General features: G+C 36.4%; 1 protein-coding gene across 3 annotated transcripts in view; it reads right to left on the bottom strand.

The window, feature by feature from the left end:
* Positions 1-11,481, bottom strand: part of LOC123523401 (kremen protein 1-like) — an 84,309-nt gene extending 72,828 nt beyond the window's left edge. Inside the window, exons 1-3 of one of the 3 annotated variants that reach the window (XR_008370303.1) lie at positions 11,356-11,481; positions 10,045-11,069; positions 8,745-9,695 (exon numbers count right to left, since the gene is read on the bottom strand). The gene's annotated coding sequence lies outside the window, so the exon portion shown is untranslated. Of the gene's footprint in view, positions 1-3,446; positions 3,553-8,744; positions 11,070-11,355 lie in introns of those variants that run through there. The other 2 variants (XM_053539015.1, XR_008370302.1) reach the window with 2 other exon arrangements.
* Positions 11,482-21,519: the final 10,038 nt, after the last annotated feature.

Genomic DNA, 21,519 nt, shown 5'->3' with positions numbered 1-21,519 from the left:
GTAACTCAAAGGGAGAAAATCCCAAACTTTCTTGCGGAACTTCACGGTAAGCAAACAACATAGCATTCAAATACCTATCCCAATCTCTAGGTCTCTCACTACACATACGCTTCAACATTTGCTTCAAACTACCGTTAAACTTCTCTACTAAACCGTTACACATAGGGTGATACGGTGTTGTAGTTAACTGCCTTAATGACAATAACCTACTAACTTCTGCCATAAGTTTCTGACGTAAACTGCGATCCACAATCGGTAAGCTTTTTCCTCTGGCACTCCTAATCTACTGTACATATCTACTAATGCCTCTGCTACTTCTCTCAGTTTCAATACTAGGTAGTGCTATAGCTTCTGGATATCTAGTAGCATAATCTACCATAGTCAAAATGTACCTGTTTTTCCTATCAGTCATAGTTCGATCGGACCAACGATGTCGACAGCAACTCTCTTAAACGGAGTATCAATCAAAGGCATTTTTCCTAACGGAACTTTACTTACCTCTAACCTTAGCTATAGTACGTTGACAAATACTACATGACTGACAATACCTTCTAACCTCTGCCATTACTCCTGCCAGTAAAATTCGCCTAATACCCATCACTAGTTTTCCTTATACCTAAATGGCCTGACAGTAACGAATCATGTGCAACTTTCATCACAGTTTCTCTAAGACATTTAGGTACAATCACTGTCTACTTTTGTCTAAATTCTGGCGGTATACTCTCTATATAACAATCTATTCCTTATCTCAAACCTAACTGAACCTTTACCTCTACACTGCTTAATCGTACCTTCCTCAGCCTTCTTTCTACACAAATCTAACGTGCTATCTTTCTGTTGCTTTTCTAAGAATTCCTCTCTAGATACATCTAAAATCTGAGACGGAACTTTAAGCTTTACTTGCTTCTTAACTTTGGCTTTCGCCCTAGTTTCTACTGCTGACGCTAAGCTACTAAACTGAGGTTCTACAGCTCCCTCTACATTACCAATTATAACATCATTGGTAGGATTATCTACAACCAACGCCTCTACTGTACCCTTGAAATACGGACAATCAATATCTATTCTAGCTACATCTAGCCTATGTTCACTCCCATCTATGTACTTACATCTACGGGTTTTCTCTAAAAACTGACTTGCTTCTACTAAGTTCCGTTTCACTATCACACATGTACAACCTGTATCTCGCATAGCGATTACATCCCTACCATTACAAGTACCGGGTTTTGTAGGACATGTACTTACACTAAGCATACCTAACTCCTCAACATCACTTAGTTCTATAATGCTATTTCCACTCTCTGACCTACTTGACTTACTCCTATCTCTATCTCTATTTCTTCCTCTACCTCTGCTCCTAGATCGGTCACGGCCTCTACCTCTATTTCTACTTTCCTTACTATTTCTATTCTCCCCTTTACTACTTTCCTGTTCCTGCTCTACTTCTAACTCTGCTGCTGCATTGGCACTATTACCGCCGTACTTTCCACTCCTACAGTAATATGAACTATGCCCTATTCGACCACACTTATAACACTTCAGTACACCAAAGGGTTTATAACCTCTACCTCTATTAGCAACATTGCTACTACCTCTATTACTAGTGCCTACATTACGACTACTAGGATACTGTCTCGGAGGTATTTCATATGGTTTATAGCTCCGGTCCTTATTGGTTCGATTCACGACATACTTGGGACCTCCTCGAGTCTTTGCAAACAAATCTGCATCTTCTGCTACATCCTTAGCTTTAACTAACCTCTTACTACTCAAATTCTGGTATAGTTCTCTATTACATACATCTAAAAATTGGTCCCTAAGAATAAAATCTAACAATCCTTCGTACGTTTTCTCTACCTTACTCAATCTAAGCCAACCATCTAAATATCTACTTATTCTGGCTAGAAACATCACAAAGGTCTCATTATCACGAGGCCTCTCAGTTCTAAACTTTTTCTTATAGCCATCGTCAGTGAGTTCGAACTGACGTAGCAAAGCGGCTTTCAGTTTATCATAATCCTTCCTATCTTCCAACGGAAGCCTATCAAAAACCTCTCTTGCCGTACCCTTTAGAAGGAACGGTAAGTTAAGTGACCATATCTCTTTATCCCAATCCTGCGCAACAGCGTACGTTTCGTACACATTCAAGTACGCATCCATGGAATCAATTTTCTCATCAAAGGGAGACATCTTAACCTTTACCTTTTTCTTACTCATCTTTTCTAAGTCTGTCTTAAACTTATGCTCTGTTTCTAATTTCCTACTTTCTGCTTCCTCCTTCTCTGTTTCTAACTTCCTAGCTAACATTAACTTCTCCTTTTCCATTTCTAACTTATCCTGTTCTAACTTACGTCCGTATTCTAACTTATCTAGCTCTAACTTACGTTCTAACTCTAACCTTTCCTTCTCAGCCTCTAAGCTACTACGTCGTTCATATTCTATCTTTTCCTTCTGCAACCTAACTTCGAACTCTAATCTTTCCCTATCTGCTTCTAATCTATTCTTTTCTGCTTCTACTCTTAATCTCTCTGCTTCTAAACTACTTTGTTTTTCATATTCTATCTTTTCTTTCTGCAACCTAGCCTCTAACTCTAATCTATCTTTCTCTGCCTCTGCTCTTAATTTCTCTGCCTCTAATCTATCTTTCTCTGCCTCTAATCTACTATGTCTTTCCTCACGTTCCCTAGCCTGCTCTTCCTTAACAAAGTTACGTAACTCATCTCCTTCATAACCTAACTCCTTTCCTACCTTCGTCAACTCTACTACACTAGTCATGATTACACTACGTTAACAGTATATAACACTACAATACAACAGCTACTATAACAACCTGAGACACTAAATAAACAATCGTGAGGGAACACTAGACTACACTAGTTTACACTAAGGCTCTACAGTTACCACTGAAGCCAAAACAAAATACTATACTCTACGTATATACTACACAAAACGTCCTCACTAAAATAATACACTAAGTTGCGCAACAGTACTATGTGTCAATCAAGGTTGCATAGGCAACAATCAACAAAGTACAGTGACAGTAGGCTGTAACAATACCCTAGCCTTATCAAATATCAATCAACTGTAACTAGTGTTAACACTTTAGTGTAACAAATAAAACAAAAATAAATCAAAGTGTTTTATCCCAAGATAAAGTATAGGTATAACACAACTGTGTAGCACTAAAACATAAGAGTAGGTTAAAAGTATATGCAAGTAAACAAGCTTGCTAAAACACACAAATTTAAAAAAAATACTGTATCTGGTATGTATACAGTACACTAATACAAAATAGGATCACTGGGAGAAGTAGGGCGACGCACAATAAGAGTGAGTAGGATAACTCTCCTTGTCAAGGGCGGTCACTCTCAGCACAGATATATGGTGGCTTAATCATAGAGTGACACAAAATAAACCCAAAAGAAAAATAAAAGGAACGAACTCACCCCAGAATCCAAGTGTCGTAAGCAACTGTCTATCAGTCTGTGACCACTAAAGCTGGTTAGCTGAAGTTACGGATCTGTCTTGTCTTGTCTGAGGTAAGACGTCACTCTGAAAAATGAATAAAACTGTTATATGTGTACCAATAGAACAAAACAAGAGGAATCTATACAAATTATTGCTGCAGTTAAATGGGTGTTAATACTGTTCGAATAGCTACTGTGTCTGGTCGACCAATCCCACTTCTGACACCATTGTGACAGGAAAGGCCGTACCGGCGACAGTAACCATCAGAACAAATCAACACCCTTTACAATATTTACAAATTTATTTACATAAGATGATTATTAACAATGAATAGATATGAAAAGAAAAAAAAAACTGATTATAAGAAAGAAAAAAAAAAGTTCAGTATCTCTAGATACAAAAGTTCTTATAATTCCATTCTAATCTGACGTGACACAGTTCTTTAATTTAATTGTGAACTTTAAGTAGCACAAACAAAACGTAGCTTCTAAATTCAGTCCCTTTAAACCGTGAATACGTTGATTCCGTGTTGGCTCCCTATGGTGGTAGGTGATTGCATCCCTGAGCTGACTTCAGAGGATAACAAAAATCATCGTCTTTGCGGTTTACGGCACAACCATGGGACGAAAGCTCTGCGCTGGGAATATCACATCCAGGCGAGTGAAGACAAGTGAACCTCGGGCATTGTACTTCCGGGTTATGACATCACCAGGTAAAATCGTCTGGCGGAAGAAGCTCGATCGAGCATAAATTTCTAGCAAGAAAATAATTCAGACATAGATTCGTCTATAAAGTCGTAAGGTGGTGTGCGCAAGGCATATCTAGTCCAGTCTATTTAAAGGGTAATGTCCCGCCAAATACTAAATTTCATGGGATTCACGGCTAAGCCGTGGACTCTTACTATTTCTATTTTCACGGGATTCACGATATAGCCGGGGAATCTAACTACTTTGGCGCGAATTTAAATTGACAATTTGAGGCCCATTATAGTGGTTTTGGGGATAAAAACATAAATTACTGAAGTTTATAAAATATCAACTTTCTTATTACTGAACAGAATTTAATGAAATTTACATGGAAATTTAAGTTATGAAATACAGAAAAACATGAGAGGTATTTTATGCGTGAAATCTGACATTTACCTCAATAACTCAAAAATTTACAAAAAGATGATGCAATACCTGCATTTATAATACAGATAAAATAAGGCCCGTATGTCAATTTGTGACATTATTAATCTATAAACTCGTTCACAAACCGAACTGAATTTCAAGTCATGAAATGCTGGTCATACCTGTACAGACAACTTTATAACAGTTTCAAATAAATACAAAAAACTAACATCTGATGTATATGCGAGATGAAACTTCTTTCCGACACTAAAGATTACCTGAAGAAGAAAAACATACCTCTCTTATTGTCACTAACTTGCTTGAAACCATTTTTTTTTTATTTAAAGGCGACGTATTGAGAATATAGGTTTTAAGTGACTAACAAAATTATATTGAAATTCAATTAAGCGGTGCGATATACTTAGGGTGTCTTTATAATTATTACTTCAAGTTTCTAGTTTTGTTTTAACTTTTAAATTTCATAATTTTTACTTCTTTTCATACGTCATGAAAATTACATTTAATTATTTCTTTAAATTATTTCATGATAATAATTGTCAGCATCAGCATTATTGTTAAATCATTTAGAAATAGTAAATAATCCGTAGCCGAGGCCGGGTAATTATGGTCGACGAATTCAAATTATCTGTCCCTTACAGATGTGGGTTCGATCCTCATTCCGGGCGTACAAGTTTTCATGTGAGAAAGCCATCTAGATCGGTGGTTCTGCCCTTCTTCCTTCACCGAGATTTAACAAAATAGCAACAATGCAACAAAGAACTCAAGTGAAGATTTGGTCCATTAAAGTCACCATCGGGGATTTTATGATATATAATATGAAATCGATTAAAGAAAAAAATGCATTATCTCCTGACGAGAAACGTTCAAAAACATTTAATGTTGTAATTTTGGTAATTTTGTGGTTTGAACCGTGAATTATGTAAAGGTCAAGTGGTTTCTGTAATGTAGCAATAAAACTTATTCGGGAGGTGGTTTTAATACCATATTAAAAAGTAATACTACATTATTTTACAAGTGTGAACGCAAATGTGAGTAATAACTGGTTTTACGATCCCAAATCCACAGATCTTACCTTTTGGCAGAAGAATACCACGTGTTTCTCTTTTGTATCAAACAATTAATGCTATGGCTTGCAAAAGTAATTGGAGTGTTATGTAGTCATGCTGATGCTCGAAATGGACTAAAGATGGAATGAACAGAAATTCTTAGATGAACACAGAAGTTTAAACATTGATGACTCCTTCTTGTTTCTGTTAGCCTCCTTCTTTGTTACCTTTTTTTGCTTATTGCAAAATATTTGTTAACTTCCAACATTGCATGTATATATTTAAACCACATTTCTTTGCCTAGTGTGGATGCAAACTAGATTATATTTTGATGGGTTTTAAATGTCAAATACCAATTATAGCCAAAGTGCCTGATAAAAATAAAACAGACCTGCTAGTGTGAACACGGTATAATTAACATGTAGTGTCGAACCTGGTACTAGCTAACTACCTTTTAATGTTGAACTATTTTTGAATATATATTGTTTTATTGTATCATTATATGATATGTAGTTTGTACAACACTTTTGAACGTTTATTTTATAGATGAAAAGAGCGCTATAAAAATCTGGTAAATAATAATAATAATAATAATAATAATAATAACGGCTTGAATGTCTATAATGCTTTTGATTTTTATCTTAACCCCAACTCCCACCCCCCACCCCCAGATAAAACAGCTTTTCAAATAGATGTGTGGCGAACTTAAACGGTTAGAAGAACACTACTTTTAATATTGATCACAAATTGTTATTTTAACGAGAGCCATAAAGGGAAGTAATAAAACAATAGGTTCAATAACACATTATAGTATATTCAGCAATATTAAAACCCTTGACAAATGTTAATGAAAGTGATTATCAGAAATGGGATTTAAAAAAATCAATGTATTTTATGTTCATGATGGAAAATATGGTAGCCACATTTTAAACAAAGGAATTATAGGCCTTTGAGTAAAGCAAATCTTCGTTCGAGTCCACCGTTTGGGTCCAGAAAATAATTTTAAGAGTTATTTATATATTAGGACAGATGTTTGTAATAATACGACGTGCAGACTGTTACTACTGTTTGCAGATCAAATTGCCCTTTCGCCTTTTCTTAAATCGATAGACTTTTACCTTTACGTCACAAAAGCAGCGATGCTGAAGCTGTTTTTGGATCTCGTCTATACAGGTAACTCCGCCTTTCCGATACGAGTAAAAATACTTAATGAACTTGTTTACATTGGCTGCATGACCGAGAAGAGATGATTTAAATACTGTTGGAAGGGGTGTTTAACCGGATTGTAACAGATGTACTAGATCTAATCTTCATTTAAAATTTAAATGAATCTTGTCACAATGCACACTAAATTTAGGTAGCTTGGATGTGAAAAAAAGACACCCTTTTATACATTACAGGCCTTTTTCTGCCTAAATTTCAGTACCTTTTGCTGCAGAATTTTCTTTTAAATAATGTATCTCGTGTTTGGTTTTCACTATAATTATAAAACGTGCCTGACTCGAGTTGTTGGATTCGCTCATCATTGATTAAAGGGCATAAGTTCGAATCCCGGAACCAACCATGCATCTCAGTTGAAAAAAGTCGGCAATTTCTTATGGAATATGTGAGTCTTAGTCTAACTTATTTGACGCGATCCTAGGAAACAGTTACGAGTTATTTTCTCCACTCGAAAGAAATTGTCATCGCTAGATTTGGGTCTAAATGCTGATTTTGTTGCTAATATGAGATAAATTCAAATAAAACTTACATGTATCAAAAGGTAGTCCAAGTAATTGTTCTTAAGAGTTGAATATCGTTATATTTTTTGACTGGTCGATATCCCCTTAGGTAGACAACGTAAAATATCAAAATGTAAAATCGGTCTTCCCGAGGTCTCCTTTATCAGACTAATCAAAAGGGGGATTCAATTCCTCATTAATTTACGTAAAGATTATCATAATTCCCCTTAATTAACACGATTAACGTTACATATAAAGTGCAAGCGATAAAACCAATAACTTTACATGACGGTGTGCTGTTATTTGTCCTCAATTATTTTGGTCCTTTTAGAGTGACCGTCACAAATATAAAACAAACTAAACATCGAATTATTTTGACTTATGTGAGTCTATAACTGGTTCTTTCCATGAACGAAGACAAGGATTATCAACTGCCTGTATGTAAATAACTGAAATAGTGTTTTATAACGTCTTCAAATAAATAGTGGATAAAGGCACATACACGTAAACCCGACCAAAAAATAAAATAAAAAACTAGATCTATAATGATATTAGATTTGCGATAGTTAAGCTACGGAAGACTCTGCAAAAGTTTGAATATCAAATAAATCAGTTTTTATGGATATGACAATTCGATCTACAAGTGTTCAACGTAGCTTGAAGGTTCAAACATACCTTTCTATAACCTTGTATACCTTGCGTGGTTGGAAATTTCGTCAATAATAATTGTCATAACAAACAAAACAACGCTGTTTTCATTTGAACGTAGTTGAAATATTCTATATTCTACTTTTAAAACATATCCATTATCACCTTATTGCACTTTACAATGTATGCAAGTACGGCGATACTCAAAGATAGTCAGAGCGCGCGCTTTGTGTGACGTCAAGATAAAGAAAAAGGTTTCATGACAAGGTGAGTGAATAGTTTATTGTGGATGAGGTGGGGTTAACCTGTCAGGGTTACTCCAAAAATAGCTTGAACAGCTCTTCACAGTTTTTGTGACGTAAACGTGCAACTCTATCGATTTGAAAAAAGTTGAAGGGGCAATTTGATCTGCAAACAGTAGTATTGACAGTTAGATCGAATTACAATGGATCGAGCATTTTACTTTGAGATAAAATAAATTCGACTTAAACGTATGTACTGTGTTTTCGGGACGGGACTGCAAAATGGCTTCGAGATAGCCGGAATTTTTAGAAAAGCGGGTTCGAGATTTCAACTGTATTTCAATTGTGATAAAGAGGCTGAGATTCCAGCACTAGTGTACAGTAAATACAAACAATAATAAAAACCCACTTAAGTTTAATAAGATATTTATTGAAGAAATATATCCATGGTTGGTTTATACAAAACAACAATGTATTTTATCAGAACAGAACAGAACAGAACAGAACATAGATTATTCAACTTGTACATATATACAGGTACCTCGTTGTACAAAACATCCATACAATATTCATAATGTACATGGTCATTTCAAATAGATGTTTTATCGATAAGTCGTTACAAACAATATTTTCTCTATTACATATATGATCTTTCATTACATTTGTACTTAATAGAATAACCCGCCCGCTTAACTCAGTAGGTAGAGCGTCGGTCTACGGATCGCGGCGTCGCGAGTTCGATCCTCGGGCGGCGGTATGTTCTCCGTGACTATTTAAACGACATTGTGTCTGCAATCATTAGTCCTCCACCTATGATTCATGTTGGGAAGTTGGCAATTACTTGAGGAGAACAGGTTTGTACTGGTACAGTATCAAGGAACACTGATTAGGTTAACTGCCCGCCGTTACATGTCTGAAAATGTTGAAAAACGGCGTTAAACCCGAACAAAACAAACAAACAAACTTAATTAAATAGCTAATGTCTCTTGTTGTAACAAGCACAATGGAAAGAAAAATAATGAATTTGTAAACTGATAATAAAATAGTTAGAATGTGGAGAATGAACTATTACGTAAAAAATTTAATAGAAGCAATTAAAAAATTAAAAAGCTATTACTACTGACTCATGTAATTATAAAACTCATATAACACACACAAGCACACTACGTACTACGCTTCATGATTCAATAATTCACTTCTCTTCATATTAGCTTGAAAAATTATTCAGCAAGATTTCTAATAACAACTTTATTTTCTGACTTGAGCAATTGCAAGAATTTGTGCATACTGGGGCGTCTATAATAATACGATTTTATGAACTGGTGTCGTAGCTGCTCATATACTTTACATTTAATGACAAAGTGGTACTCGTCTTCTATGTCAAGCGACTCACATAGCTGACAGATTTATCCAGTTAGATTCTTGTTATAATTGTTGCTGTAAGAAAATATGGCACAAAACGTTATATATTTTCTATTCAGGAATCTGACCATCAAACTCGAATTATCTTACATAATTAGTTCTACTAAACCTATTGATAAGATAAGAGCAAACCGGTTGTGCAACAATCAATATTCTATCAGTAAATTCCTTTAAAATGTCCAGTGAACTGAAATGCTAGTTTGCTACATCACGTTATACAGGTGCATATATTATATTTGTAATATTGCGTTGTTCTGAATTTTGAAAATAAGTTGCTTTTATCGAATAAATATAATGAAAATCTCATTTGTACACGTCATCAATATCAATCTGTACTATAAAATGGTTATATGAACACACATACATCAAGGGTTGGTCGTAAGAACATTGCCGGAGAACATCCAGGTTCTAGAAAAGATAAACATAGTTCATTCCCCGACTTTTCTGCACTTCTTCCAGATCGTCTTCCGCTTGTATCCAGTGTAGCACCAGCTGTATATTTCACCTTTCGCAGTGCAGGGATCCCATGGCTCGCAACATCTATCCCAGTTCTTTTTCATGTCTACGTAACACCAATAATAATTTGCTTTCCCGTCTTCCTGGTGCACCCCGCATGGGAACCCAGCCAGACATTTTCTTCCTTGGATGTCTGTTGTGCCAGCATTTCCACAATACTGCCACTCACTTCCAGCTTTACACCACATGTAGTTTGTTCCTTTCCAAAACCCACATCGTCCAGTGCAACAGTAGTCCCAGTGGTTACTAAAATCGACGTAACACCAGGAATATTTGTAACCATGGTAACCGCAAACATTCCCAGTGCGACAAAGTGTGTTGCCTGCGGTGTAGCTGTCCTTTCCGTAGATCGTACATAAGATACCGCCCGCTCGAATGTCGTTGCAAAATTCGGTGAAGTCTGGTTCAGTGTAGCTAGAAAGGTCCGAAGGTTCGGAGAGATGACCTGGATAATGTAAGGGGTGATAAGGGTCCAGTGGTTTCGACAAAGGATTTCCTTTGCACTTTCTAACACATTTGTTAAGTTCTTTCTCAACATTGCCCTGTACAGTGCAGTTGCTGGCTCCACTACGTTCAACATTTATCCAGGAATCGACCCATCTAGTAGAACAGTTCACATCGTCGTCTGGGCAGCACAGGTTTTACTGAAATCGTTTATCATCGCTGCATTCATCGACCGTTTGGCAGATTCCTTACATGAGCAACACAGGTCTTTGTCCAAACAACGAAGTATGCAGCCTTGGAACGTGAAGTGGGGATTATTTTCAAACCGCAAAGCGTTCTCATTGCCGTTCCAGCAGTAACCATCGGTTACCAAGAAAACTAGCATGGTCGCAGAGAGAATAGTCGGCTTCGTCATCCTGATTCGCGTATCTTTAATTAAAAAGTTTAGAAACATTTTTTTAATTATTTATTCGAGCAATTTTATCATGTTTTAAACAGAACAATGTAATAATAAAAGAATATCCAGTGAAGAGCGTGTATGCCTTTCGTAGAATTCCTCGCCTCTGGTTTTAAAATTAAACTTTACATATCTATTTCCTATTCATTTACTTATTATTATTTATTTCATTAGCAATCTTTCATTTTAGTCGAGTGTAAATAAATACTCTAAGTAAGTTACATCCATTTCTTATTTGTACACTGTAAAAATACTTACTGCATCAACCGTTGCCTCACTACAAGTAACCTGCGCAGATCATAGGGCTGCTTAAGATATCAATTTAACGGAAGTCAATGCAAACTGAACTATTATCAGAACGTGCAATGATAGGCTTGTATTTTGATCATGGCCAAGTATTAAGTGTTATTTAAAATGCAGGATATGGGAATCATTTTGATCAGTAAATTATCTATTAATAAAATCCTTAAATATATTAAACAAGTATTTTTTTGTGTAAATTAACGACCACCACAACATAGTGACCTACTTTTCCCTACATTGAAAGATGACATGCTGACTATTTAGACAATCCCTGAATTAATGCGTTTTCACAACTTCATTTGCAGTATTTAGGCGCATAGTGTTGTATTTATTCAGCTTAATATATCAAATTCCGTGCAAAATGCTACATTCAATAAAATGTTAAAGTAAGTAAGTAAGAAGTAAATAGAGTATAGTAGAGTAGAGTAGAGTAGAGTAGAGTGGGATGGGTGGGGAGGGGTGGGGTTTGGTGGGGTGGAATGGAGTGAAGTGGAGTGGAGCGGATTGGAGTCGGGTTCGGGGTCGGGGTCGGGGTAGGGGTAGGGGTCGGGGTCGGGGTAGGGGTAGGGGAAGGGGTAAAGGTAGAGGAGAGGAGAGGAGAGTAGCGTACGGTAGGGTAGGGTAGGGTAGGGTAGAGTAGGTAAGGTAGAGTAGAGTAAGAGGCAGAGGCAGAGGCAGAGGCGGTAGAGGTAGACGAAGAGGTAGAGGTAGAGGTAGAGTAGAGTACAATAGAGTACAAAAAAGGTAGAGTAGAGGTAGAGTAAAAATAGGGTAGAGTAGAGCAGAGTGGAGTAGAGTGGAATGGAGTGGATCACAGTTGAGTGGAGTGGAGTGGAGAAGAGTGGAGTGGAGAATATCGGAGTAGAGTGGAGTGAAGTGGAGTGAAGTAGATTAGTGTGGTGAGTAGCGTAGAGTAGAGTAGAGGTAGAATAAAGGTTAAGTAGAGATAGAGTAGAGTAGACTAGAGTAGAATAGATTCGAGTAGATTAGAGTAGAGTCGATTGGAGTAGAACAGAGTGGAGAAGAGTGGTTTCCCAATATTCCGTGGCGGACTCAGAATATTATACATAATATACAAGAGGTAAAAACGTAAACACTTCAACAATACAATGATACACAAGGGTTCCATATAGTTCAGTAACATAAAAAATAAACAAAACAAAATTAAAGAACAAAAAGCGTTTTCCCAAATTTCATACAATCAATTACATATAGTGAATATTAGATATGGAAAGACTGCTGGAATTATTTACACATCCCTTTTATCATTCCATCTTAGAAGAATATGCAACAACATACTTTGGTACACGGATTTATAAAATTGAGGAGAATAGAAGCTTGAAATTTCCCAAGTGTCTCACCATTACAAATATTTGCAGTTGAAGCATTCCATATTTTGGGACCTGAGTTAAGAAGACGATTTTCGAAAGAATTCCATATTTGGTTTTGGAACAACTAGGTCTGTATTAACGCCAGATCTTTTAAGACTGATTTAAGACTGTTTTGATTTTGATCGAAACTTTCTACTTTGTATGCTCATGTTGATTATAGTACACAATTGTTTACACATTACAGATGATGCAGATTTAAGAAATTTAGCACCAATGCAAGTCAAGTCCATCAGCCTTTGTAACATCAAGCATGTCCAAATGTTTTTAACATGGTTCAATTCTATATAGGGAATTTCAAATTTTGGTGTTTCTTTATCAATTTTGAACCGTAACAGTTTTTTTTAAGTATATATTTATTTTCACTGCTTTAGGTTGAGATACTGTCAGCATTTTTAAAGACATTGGAGAAGAATTTACTGAGTATTTCGGCTGTCACTTTTGGATTAGAAACTGGGTTGCCATCTTCATCATTTATAAACATTGCTTTGGCCCTATACATATCACTATCCAATTGTTAGTAGATACTTGTTTTTCAGTTGATTCCATGCAAATCATGTACAATTATCGTCATGGAAATACAAAAGAATACACTTATTCTTTGGTGCGTCTTTAATTGTTCCATCTGTTATAATTACGAATTCCTTTATGTCCCAGACGTCCATGATGGGCAATTGACTGTTCGGTCTTCAATATTTTATATTTGGCAATAAACGCTGAAATAAACTGAATTGTATTGTATTGTAAACTTGTGAACCTCTTTATATTTCAAGTATATCATTATGTTGACATTCTGTCACATTTTTTTCCCAATAATATCTATTCAATGTGGCACATGCTATTGGAAAACTAATTTCTGAATTCATCTGTTTTTGAGGGCACTTTACCCGCTTCCAGAGTTATAAATGTATTTCTAAAATCAGACACTGCTTATTCTATTCCTAACAACATCTACAGAAAATATATTCATTAACGAGCAGACTACGGATAAATTATAAATGATAAAGTAGTAGTAAAATCCTTGAATACATGACTTACTATATACAAGGCACAGCAAGTACATTTATTTATTTTAGTGCAGAGGTGGCGATAATCAATTACAAATGTATTAGACTGTCTTTATATTTTCTTTATCTCTGAAGTTCTTTTTCTTAAAAAACAATGTGTCCCCTGAAAGGTTTAAAAAAAATGTATTTATATTAACTGACATGGTATTTGTTAAAAGAAAAACTGTAAATGCAGTCATTCTCTGCTTCGTCTCAACTGAGCATTGAAAGCACTGTGCATTATAAAGTTATTTTTTAACACTGTTTGTTAAAACCGATGTTAAGGTAGTGAACCCGAAATGACACTCGGCAAATAACGTAATGCCTCCGTATACAATTTCGGCATTTTCGGTATTTACGGTGAGCTTTCAGCAACATTTACGTTCGAAAAATGCCGAATTGCATAACGAGAGTACGTAGGGAAATTGCCGAATGTCGTTACAGGGTCTTAAATAAAGGTTATCTAATCTTATCTCAACTGTTAACGGGTAGCAGGCTTGCATATAATAGAAAACAAATCAAAACATTAACACGACTAGCTGCTTAACACCTTGTAAATTGACTTTTACTGTTTACCATGTCGGGCCAATATTTCTAAAATAAAGTGTTATTATAAAATCATTGTTGATCAATTGTGTGTTGCTATTGCAGTAACTACAGGCCACACATTTTACTTGGTGCTGATTTGTGATTTCTCATCAAGACCACCGGTCTACTTGTCATCTCACCACGACATGTGGTCTTTTAGAGCGGACGCAGTGGTCCATTGGTATCACTGTCTGACTACGGAACCAGGGATTGTGAGTTTAAGCGCCCGCTCCTCCAACTAAAATTTATTAACATTGGGATACAGGTGTTTTACACCAGACACGCTAAAGAGCCAGGGAAGCTTCTGAAATGGAAGCGTCATCTGTATCTTGCGCTATCCTCCAACTTACATTACTAACACTCTTCTAGTGGAGTCGCTCATATGGATTATATATGACGGCTTTAAAATGTCTAACAAACAGACAAACAAGTATGCTCATAATGAACGTTTTCCAAGCATAATAATTCTATATTTACGGCAATTTTATAACAATTTAGATACAGAGAAGGATTTGACTCAAGTTTTAGCAGCATATCACCAAATCACAGAATTATTCAGTAAATGGACTACAATATACATGTCCATATTATGAATTAACACTAAAGAATAGCAAGTAACAACTGCCGAACTGTAAGTTACCAACGCCGAATGTCAAGTACACACTTTCGAAAGACAATGAAATATCGTATTGAAAATATACCATATCATTAAGGCCGACTGAGTTAGAATTTCATTATGCTGTGTGTAAAACCATACTTGAAATGAAGAATCCTGTTTATTAATCTATAAACTCGTGCAATATTCACAAACCGAACCAAATTTCAAGAAATGCTGGCCATTCCTGTACAGACATCTTTATAACAGTTTCAAGTAAATATAAAAAGCTTTCATCTGATGTATATACGAGTCGACACATTTTTGCGACACCAAAGATTAACTGAAGAAAAAAAAATTACCTCTCTAATTGTCACTTACTTGTTTACAAACGAATTTTAATGTAAAGTCGACGTTACGCTTATACAAAATTAGACCTTGCAAATGGGATGCAATATTCTTCAGGGTGTCCTTATCATTTTTACTTCTAGTTACTAGTTTTATTCCAGCTTATATAATAATTAATTTAATAATTATTCTTACTTCTTTTCATCGGTCCTGAAAATTGTATATAATTATTTCTTCAATATAAAAATTATAAGCATCGACATTATTGTTAAGAAGTTTCTTTAGGTAAACCATACCGTAATTAGTAAATTATCCAAGGTACTATAAGTGTGAACGTAAATACCATCCAAATTTCACCTGACACAATCCAAAAAAAAACAGTTATCTTTATGAATTAGGCCACATGATGCATGCATCTATAAGAATGTGACGCGCATGTCAAAGAAATTTCAGGAATGATTGTGGATTTGGATTAATAGGTAATAAATATCATATAATTGATAATGTACGGGTAGTGTGTTGCTATAAACGAGGTTCAATAATAGATATAAGTGTCAGGAAAATGTGACTTATTAAAGCATCTATCTAGACTTAGCAGTATGATTGTAAAAATAGTGATATTGTTGAAAACGCACGAACATAGTTGATATACCCTCGGGCGTATCTACCAAGGCAGCAAACACACACACACACACACACAAGCACGCAAACACGCACGTACGCACGCACGCACGCACAGGTAAACGCTACCAATCGGGGATGTAAGTTATAAACTTACCAACTGGAAACTAATTTATTTCTGTAGCTACAGTTATCATATTTCTATCAACTGTTATTCCTATCATTTTTAAATTATCAGAGGCTTTAGATTAAAGCTATTTTCAATTGTTAAGCAATGAGATTTTTCACTTTCAGAACGGGATATTTTTGTTTAAGCCAGCTGAGGTAAATGTGTAACAAACCGGGTGATTGTGTATAGACGAAATGTGGTACTGTGTGTTTCAACAAAACGGGAAATTAGTGTAAAGACTAAATGAGGTACAAGTGTATAACTAAACGCGGAGTGTGTGTAGTTAAAACAAGGAATGAGCTATTTATAACGGTGTATGCGGAAGCACTTATTACATAACATATATATGAGTTAAGACATTCGAGTAATTATGTCTCCCCCAGGAGACATATTGTTTTTGCCCTGTCCGTCCGTCCGTCCTTCCGTCCGTCCGTCCGTCCGTACGTCACACTTCATTTCCGAGCAATAACTGGAGAACCATTTGACCTAGAACCTTCAAACTTTATAGGGTTGTAGGGCTGCTGGAGAAGACGACCCCTATTGTTTTTGGGGTCACTCTGTCTAAGGTCAAGGTCACAGGGGCCTGAACATTGAAAACCATTTCCGATCAATAACTAGAGAACCACTTGACCCAGAATGTTGAAACTTCATAGGATGATTGGTCATGAAGAGTAGATGACCCCTATTGATTTTGGGGTCACTCCGTCAAAGGTCAAGGTCACAGGGGCCTGAACATTAAAAACCATTTCCGATCAATAACTAGAGAACCACTTCACCCAGAATGTTGAAACTTCATAGGATGATTGGTCATGAAGAGTAGATGACCCCTATTGATTTTGGGGTCACTCCGTCAAAGGTCAAGGTCACAGGGGCCTGAACATTGAAAACCATTTCCGATCAATAACAAGAGAACCACTTGACCCAGAATGTTGAAACTTCATAGAATGATTGGTCATGAAGAGTAGATGACTCCTATTGATTTTGGGGTCACTCCATCAAAGGTCAAGGTCACAGGGGCCTGAACATGGAAAACCATTTCCGATCAATAACTGAAGAACCACTTCACCCAGAATGTTGAAACTTCATAGGATGATTGTACATGCAAAGTAGATGACCCCTAACGCTTTTGGGGTCACTCCATTAAAGGTCAAGGTCACAGGGGCCTGAACATTGAAAACCATTTCCGGTCAGTAACTTGAGAACCACTTGACCCAGAATGTTGATACTTAATAGGATGATTGGTCATGCAGAGTAGATGACCCCTAACGATTTTGAGGTCACTCTGTGAAAGGTCAAGGCCACAGGGGCCTGAACATTGAAAACAATTTCCGGTCAGTAACTTGAGAACCACTTGACCCAGAATGATGAAACTTCATAGGATGATTGGTCATGCAGAGTAGATGACCCCTAACGATTTTGGGGTCACTCTGTTAAAGGTCAAGGCCACAGGGGCCTGAACATGGAAAACCATTTCCAATCAATAACTTGAGAACCTCTCGACCCAGAATGTTGAAACTTCATAGGATGATTGTTCATACAGAGTAAATTTTGGGGTAACTCCGTTAAAGGTCAAGGTCACAGGGGCCTGAACATTGATAACCAGTTCCGATCAATAACTTGAGAACCACTTGACCCAGAATGTTGAAACTTCATAGGATGATTGAACATGCAGAGTAGATGACCCCTATTGATTTTGGAGTCAGTCAATTAAAGGTCAAGGTCACAGTGGCCTGGTTCATGTAAAATCATTTTTTGGAAATAACTTGAGAACCACTTGACCTACAATGTTGAAACTTAATAGGATGATTGGACATGCAGAGTAGATGACCCCTATTTATTTTGAGGTCACTTGATCAAAGGTCAAGGTCACAGGAGCCTGAACAGTGACTTGAGAACCACTAGGCCAAGAGTGTTGAAATTTAGCGGCATGACTGGACATGCCAAGTAGATGATCCCTATTGCAGCCAACCATCAGTGTCTCTTTGACTTTCGCTCCTGACCCCTATTGACTTCTTGCCTATAGGACTTTGCATTTGGGGAGACATGCGCTTTTTTACAAAAGCATTTTCTAGTTTAATTTGATTTGATGGTTTTAACGCCATTTTAAAAAGGTATTTTAGTAATGTCAGGCGGGCAGTTTACCCAACAATCGTTCCTGGAAAGATCCAGTACAAGTACCAATCCCCCGTAAGAAACGCGCATCTTTCTTATATAATGAGACATGGTCGGTAGCAGGGATCGAACCCATGCCCCTTAATCAGCAAAAGATTACAGTGATTTTAAGTCAGCGACTCAACCACCCGAATAAAGGGTCGGTCAGTTAAGAGAGGAAATTCTATATTCTGTTTGGAAGTATATGTTTTAATCCAAACTTTGAAGTTCTACGTACTTTCATGATTATGATATATTTTGTGTTTCTAAGACCACCAAAAAATAAACAAAAATATCATGGACGAATGTTTCCCTAAAACTGACAGTGTTGAGGCGATGTTACTTTCAAATCGTTCTGGGGTTTATTAAATGAAGTGCCTTTGTTGTTTTTTTTCTCCAACAATCGTTCCTGGAAAGATCCAGTACGAGTACCCATCCTCCGTAAGAAACGCTCATCTTTCTTACATAAAGAGACATGGTCGGTAGCAGGGATCGAACCCATGCCCCTTAATCAGCAAGAGATTACAGTGATTTTAAGTCAGCGACTCTAACCACCCGAATAAAGAGGCGGTCAGTTAATAGAGGAAATTCTATATTCTGTTTGGAAGTATATGTTTTAATCCAAACTTTGAAGTTCTACGTACTTTCATGATCATGATATACTTTGTGTTTCCAAGACCAAAAAATAAACAAGAATCTCATGGACGAATGTTACCATAAAACTAACAGTGTTGGGGCGATATTACTTTCAAATCTTTCTTTGGTTTATTAAATGAAAATATTTTTTTTTTGCATGCTTAGCAGTATGAAACCCACACAAAAATGCAGACTTTAACATACCTTGTGTTTTGTAACATAATTGCAGTGGTGTCATCTGTAAACATATTGTGAACAGCTTAACAAAATTCTTTATAGGTCTAAGACGGACAGATATTTCCGGAAAAAGCAATATTAGCACCACTTGAAGCGGAAAGTTTTTAAAATGAATATATTGATAGATGATAAAAAGTGTATATTTTGAGTGCTCATGAATATTATAATATTCTAAAATTAGTATTTGTATTATCAAATCATTTTATTAACATAGCAATAAAAGCGAAATGGTGAAACAATAACCCGGACAAGATATTCGGAAACAAAAAATAGTATAATGTCGTCTTGTGAAGGTGAGAACATATTAAATTCAAACTAGTAATTAATTAATTATCAACATTATTGTTGAACCCATGAGCTTAAAAGGACGAAAACATAATAATTGAGCCGCGCCATTGGAAAACCAACACAGTGGCTTTGCGACCAGCATGGATCTAGACCAGCCTGCGCATCCGCGCAGTCTGGTCAGGATCCATGCTGGTCGCTAACAGTATCTCTAATTCCAGTAGGCTTTGAAAGCGAACAGCATGGATCCTGACCAGACTGCGCGGAAGCGCAGGCTGGTCTAGATCTATGCTGGTCGCAAAGCCACTATGTTGGTTTTCTCATGGCGCGGTTCATATGTTAAATCAGTGGTAATGATTTAAACCTTAGTGTGTATGTACATGCACTACGGGTTGTATAAAGGTTAACCGGGGAACTGCAGAAAAATGCTAAGGATACACACTCTGGTAAAATTCTAATTGTGTGTGAGATACATGTTTGTGTATGACTAGAATCTGCAAACCGGGGAATAATTTTCTGTCACTATGAATAGGCTCAAATTTCGAGAGATGGCTTACTTTAAAGTCAGGATTAACGTGGTGTTGTTAGATTGAACTGGGGGAATTCCCCGTTTCGAGGCGTATCCCCGGTTTGGTGGTGTGTAGTCATACAAAATTACCCAGTTGGCAGCGTTTACAAACACACGTTCACGCACGCACGCAAGCACGTACAAAAAAACAACAACAAAAAACAATGTTTATCTCCCCTGCTTCGTTTCATACAATGCAAGTTGTAAATTCAAGTCGTACCCATGTTAAATTTATACCCATAATACATTTCTTGCAATTTATCGGATTTATATGTATTTTGTTTTCTATACATTTTGTACTTGTGTTCTATTCTCTTACGTTCTGGTGGTCAACCTGGGAACTGCAGAAAAATGCGAAGGATACACACTCTGGTAAAATTCTAATTGTGTGTGAGATACATGTTTGTGTATGACTAGAATCTGCAAACCGGGGAATAATTTTCTGTCACTAAGAATAGGCTCAAATTTCGAGAGATGGCTAACTTTAAAGTCAGGATTAACGTGGTGTTGTTAGAATTCCCCGTTTCGAGGCGTATCCCCGGTTTGGTGGTGTGTAGTCAGACACACTTGAACAGATATATTCATAATCTGGTTTGCAAATATTCAGTATCAGGTTTGATTTACGCTAGATTTCTGTCTTATATCCTGTAGTATTCTACTGAGTAATGTTTTTCCCTATTTAGGCATTAACAGTTTTGTGACACATTTTATTTTTTGAAAACAGCCAAAGACACAAAATTTATTTTATTAACAGTTAGGTCGAATTCCAAGGGATCGGGCATTTTACTTCGAGATAAAATAAAATCGACGTATGTACCGTGTTTTCGGGACGGTACTGCAAAATGTCTCCGAGATAGCCAGAATTTTGATTATCGAGTTTCAACTATATCTTAGTTGAGATTTCAGTGCTTGGTACAATAAATACATACGGGGCGTTCCATGAGAAAACCTGTATTGGTGACAAAAATTTCAAAATTGAGATAACAAAATATTCATGAAGAATTAAAGTATGTCACCGAAAGCATTTTGAGACGTGACGTTAAGAAAGTCAGGAAAGCAGTATGGCGTCGTTGTGCATGGCGTGTATTTTTTAAGTCATTAATGGAACAAATTATGCGTATCACTTACTTAACATCATACATTTGAATATTTAGGAAGAGTGTAAAGTGATTTTACTGAAAAATAACTTAACCGTATATTTTTGGTTTTTATCACGGGCCTTTTACCTATACACCTCTATATTTTCATGATGCATGGGTGCTTTGGAATTTCCGTTGCCATGACAACACAAACAACATTTATATGAAAGATATGGTAGAATCTGATTTGCCTTAGATGACTGAATTACAACATATTAGTTTCTAGTTTCTGGAACAACATAAGAATAAGAACAACAACGATTTTCCAGTATTTTTAAATACTAATTAAGCAATAATTATATCATGTCACTAATACAGGTTTTCTCTTATATAATAATAAAAACCCGC

This window comes from Mercenaria mercenaria, chromosome 3, assembly GCF_021730395.1.
Source record: "Mercenaria mercenaria strain notata chromosome 3, MADL_Memer_1, whole genome shotgun sequence".
Taxonomy (NCBI): domain Eukaryota; kingdom Metazoa; phylum Mollusca; class Bivalvia; order Venerida; family Veneridae; genus Mercenaria; species Mercenaria mercenaria.
Note: the sequence above shows the minus strand (reverse complement) of the source record. Positions and strands in the feature narration are given on the sequence as shown.